Genomic DNA, 5,730 nt, shown 5'->3' with positions numbered 1-5,730 from the left:
TTTTTAGTAAAATTTGTAATTTTTAGTTGTATAAAATATTATAAATATATTTCAGAAAACAATAATTATATTAAAAAAAATACAAAAAATATTTTGCAGCTGCGTAAATAAAATAATAAATATAAAAAAATATTTTTAAATGTGTCGTGATTAAATCTAATATTTAGGTTTAATCGGAAGTTAAACATGAAAAATTAAAAAAAAATAATAAAAAACTCTTAGAGGTAATTATTTAATATTAAAAAATATAAAAAAAAACTTATTACATCTTGCCAATCAATTATGAAAATATTAAAAAAAAAAAAAACTAACTAACCGGCAAATAAATTAAAAAATTAAAATCTATTATTTTTTAAAGACTTAAATATTTAATATAATTAATATATATTAATAAACTCTATATATATTATATATTTAGTAAAGAAACAAGTTTTTGAAACTTAATTCGTAGTGAAATTTCTTTAGTTTTGTTTTGAAATGATCAAAAAGATAGAAATTCAAGCTAATCTCAATATTTTTCACCATCTTAAATAAACTCTACATTGAATACGAAGTTCTGGACACCTTGCTTTGCTGAGCATCGGGCAAAATGATTCTTGCACTTTTTATTGAATCGATCTTCCTCAATGTATTAATTTTAAGCTAGTCGTACAAATAATAATTTCTCAAGTCTCCAGAAAGAGAAATTCTTGACTACGGAAATTACTGTAGATAAAAAGGTTGTTACACACGATTTTGACTACAGTCTCTCGTTCTGATTTGACTGTCAAATGGATATCCCTGACTGGTTCTATCAATTTGTTGTTAGCTGTTTCTGATTATATTGAGTTAGTTATTCGTGACGTTATAAATTTTATGAAAAAGGGATTCAAGTACAAGTGATATTAAGACTGTCAATTTTTTTTTTAAATGTTTAATTTTTAAGCTTGATGTTAAAACTATTTTAATTATTTTGACTGGTAAATAAGACTTGAAAATATAGAAGACTCATTTTCTGCTTCATAAAAACTGATGAAGTTTAAAAGATTTTCATCAAATCTCGGACCAAAAATCAATATAATTATGTTTATATACCTCTGGATCCATGATTTTAACGAAAATATAAAAGGTATACAATAAAAAAAAAACAATTGAATATAAAGGGATCCTATATTCATAAAATTTATACTACACAAAAAAAGAAATATTGTTTTATCTTGCAATTAAACAAAAGAACTTTCACTTCGAAGTAATCGTGTGATATTCCTAGAATAAAACACACATAATTATACACCTTCATTTTTTTAAAATTATTAAGATGTGTACTGACATCATCCTAGTCACTTAATATAATATTTATTTTAAATGAAATTCACAAAAAAAAACTTTAATTAAAATTAATTAATCTTACATATATTTAATTAATATATTTATTAAAATGAATTCTTTTCGAGAGTTCATTTTTTGAATGTGCCATTTTCTGTACTAATTTAGTCACAATAATTTATATTTTTTATTCAAAAATTTTTACTTGTGATATGAAATTGAGATCACAGCTTAATAATCTTTCATATCTCAATCGAAATAATTTAATCCATATTTGAAAATTAGTACAGAATAGCAATTTGAGAAAAAAATGGTGAGTGTACGGACCAAAGGTCATATGGCTGTGCACTCTAATATTAGTATGGAAATATGACGTTATTTGATAGTAAAATCTTCCATACAAAGAATATTCTTGCCGATAAAATAACAATTATTGAACGAAATCAGTATTTTGGCAATAAATTTAGACGTATATAAAAAATTTGCCCTTAACCAAAAAAAACACAAAACGTAAAATGTCTAAATTTTGTTAGTCCTAAGAGTATATAAAAAATAATTCAATACACATTTTTAATTCATCATATAAACAAGTATCTATAAACAAATTATGTACTTAAATTTTTTGTTTGTTTTAATGATTATTTGTGCGTAAAAGACAAATTAAGTTTACAAATCAAGTTGTATAAAAAAATAGTTTATATACACGTAAGATTGTCTCATAGACTAAATTAAAATCGACGTAGTGAGGGAAAATGATAGAGATAAAATGAGGAAAATTTTGAAAATTAAAATAAATAAAGGTGGATTGTTTTTGTTTTCCATATTAAAAAATAATAACACTTCAATTCGCGATTGTTATTTATTTTGATGTGGAAGCAAAAATAGCTATGCCTAAATTTTTTATCATGAGTGTAATTCATTTTGTATTTAGGATATTTAAAAATGAGGAATAAATCTATAACTTTAAAGTCAGGGACAAAATATTACAATTTAACGGAAAAAATGTCTAGTCTCACCGTGAAAAATCTTAATTAATTTAATGCGCTTTTGTAAATAGTTTCTCGAATTTTATAGTTCACGCATAAATTTCGTTTACACAATAGCTCTTTTTTCTCTAGATTCATGCATGTAATTAAGTTTCTTGGGTTTAGGAGCTGTATTGCCTAAAACAGGGATGACGTACATTTATGTATCAACGTGCCATTTTTCTAAACGACGTCATAGACATAGCGTATGATAATTTTGTCAACGAAATTGACAATTATTCTATGCGTAAACAAACTCGCGTTCGTTCGTAATATAACACTCCATAGTGAACTATGCAATCGGCAGCGTGTCTAAAATATTGTGCCGCGTGCCATTGGTTCGCCATCCCTGAGAGGTTGTTTGATATTTGAAATAGTTGGCGACAAAAGACCGTATAGCATTAGTTTTGATCAACTTTAAGAGTTGTTTTGATCAATTCTCAAGATTTTAGGCACAATAACTTCGGTTTTATAGAAGACAATTTTCTAGGGTTACTGTAATCTAAAATTTATACTCATGACAAAATATTTGTTGCATTGTAAGATAAAAAACTGTTTTTGAGTGTAGATAAATTCGATTGTATAGTAATTTTTAGTAAAAAACTTGACGATTCTTACATTCTTATAAATTTTAGATCTCCGTTAATTGTGTCTCGAATTATCGAGTTAAGAATCGTTAGTTAGTTGAATTTATGGTTAAAAAATATTGTTATAATCAAATTAGCTATAGTTTTTATTAAATATAGCTGTTTTTCTAAATTTGAGACAACTTTCTTCCAAAAAAAATATTAAGACCAGACTTCTTTCTTCAGTCTGTTCTGCAATTACTTTTTAAAGCTGTTAATTCGAGTGCAATATAAAATTTTCTAGGTGCAATTATACATGACTCGAAAAAAGATTGATTAGATTGATTAACGTCGATTTTTTATTAATTTAATTTAGTATATTTATATACAGGGTGTACAAAAAATAAATTGTGAATTAAATTTACAATTACGTAAAACACGGTTAATTTTTGTAGTGTAAAAAGTAATATTCAAGTAACCATAGTAACGTTAATATTGTTAGAAAAAAAATTTGTATATTACATTTAAGGGAGTTACGTTCGCAAACTGATTTAGAACGTACCCTAATATTTCATAACCAATAAAAATACGTGTAGTTTTGTGATTTACGAGTTGTAATTTGATCGACGTGTTTTTTCTTTATTTAAATAATTATGTAAAAATTTTAAAGAAATTGATATTTTATCTCTTGAGGAGAAGATTTTTTTTTTGTAATTGATGAAACTAAAAAAGAATAATTAAGATAATTTTCTAGTTATTAGAGATTTAATTCTAGTTTAGAGTGATTTCACTCACTAAAATAATTTAGAACAGAACTTGAATTTGTTTCTTCTCAAAATTATGATTTTTAGAAAATTTCGAATTTTAATCACAGCTTTTTATTTTCATTCAATACTTTGATATATTTTTAGCAGGCATATCCAAGCTATTTGTTTTCTTAACCCCTTTATTTTATCTGATTCCAATTAAGCAATCTCAGATCGACGCAATATTACATTTCGTACTGTATTCATTTTAATATTAGTTTTGACTGGATTTAATGAAAACAAGTTTCATTTGAACTTTATCGAAGGAATAAAGCTCGGTTTCTACATCAGGGGTGCTCCACACCACATGTTGCGGAATCATAAAAGCTGATTGGAGGCTTGAACAATGAAATGGTCAGATATCAAAGGCTCGAAGATTAATGAAACTTCACTTTTGATTTTTCAAAGTTTGGAATCTAGATGATACCGGATTCATTTTGCAAGTATGTCATGGTCTTTTTCTGTTACTTTGTGTCGATTTGAGTTCGCTTTTAATTTTCAGAGTCGAAATGGTTGATAACTAAATTTTCACGTTATATTAAGTAAAGATTTAATCGAAATATTTTTTTTTCTGTAAATAATTAAATTCACATATGTGCTCTTGAAATTTTTAGATAAAAACGTTTTTTAGATAATATTAAAAACACTCAAATTTTGTACTCAAAAGACGCAATATTATTATGATTATGCCTGTCATTGGTTTTTTCTTAAGCCTATTTTTAGATTATGTCGTAAAAATTAGATTCAGCAAATTCCTAATCGTAATAATGTATCTTACCACGGTAAATTTTGTGCAAAAAAACGACATTAATTTTAAAATAGGCTTTCACGCGATATTATTTGTATGATATTCTCCAATTTTTTGTGGATTATTTTCAAAAGATATTTGATATTATATGTGATTATAGAAATGTGTATAAAAAATGATGAAAGTTAATAATTCTAGTCAAAAAAGTAAGAAATGTTATTCAAAATATTTGAGTAACAATTACAATTATTATACAAAAAAATTTTAATAAAAATGAAAAAAAAAACCTTAAATATTGTTGAGCTTTTTTAAATATGATCTATGATATAATTTATTTTTCCGCCATTCAAAAATAAAATACCCAAATCGCCAACCTGTAATTAGTAACTGCCGCGAATCATACGTAGGAATAATACAAACTTACGATTTGCATTCCCTACATACTCCACACTCTCTCAGGTTGAGAATTCCTGGTCATTTTCCAATCATATTGTAAACATCACTGTATAACAACCATTGAATGAATAACCAAAAATGTTAATTGACATTAAAAGATTTATTTTCTAAAAACTAACGCAAATTATATTTAAAAAAGCGGTACATAGTTATTTTTAAATTAACAATTTAAATAAAAAGAAAAAAATATTCATAAAAGATGACATGTGATTGTCACATTTTCATTATAATAATATGCTAAAACAAAGAAAATTTTTAATAATTGTAAGATTATTTTTCAAAAAAATTTAAAAAAAGAAATACATATTTTTACATAATATCAATTTTTGCTATATATAATTATAATTACGTATGTTACAAACATTTTGATGTTTTTCTAATCGTTTACTACTTACGTTTTATAGCGTTTATACATATATGACAACTTTTTAATTAAATTGCGCAATTATTTACGCCAAATATTCTAGTAATACAAATATTAGATCGTTAGATCATTGTGAATGTATTAACGATCTATTCAAATGACTAACGATCGAATTATATGGCGCAAATATTTGCGTAAACTATTTTTACGAATAAATTGTAAAAATAATAATTGTAAGAAAGTTGTGAACGTGTGTGTAAACGCTTATTTACACTACGATTACATCTGTTTATATACTTACCTACATATCTTCTTGATATTGTTTTATTTGAGACATAAAAAAAACGCAAATTATTCTGAAAATGTGCTTGTTAAAGTAAACTTTAAATAAAAAACAAAAAAACAAAAATAAAATAGAAAATATTTATAATAAACAAAAAATATTAAAAAAACAGTTGAG

This window comes from Chrysoperla carnea, chromosome 5 (genome assembly GCF_905475395.1).
Source record: "Chrysoperla carnea chromosome 5, inChrCarn1.1, whole genome shotgun sequence".
Classification (NCBI taxonomy): domain Eukaryota; kingdom Metazoa; phylum Arthropoda; class Insecta; order Neuroptera; family Chrysopidae; genus Chrysoperla; species Chrysoperla carnea.
This window is presented reverse-complemented; position numbering follows the sequence as displayed.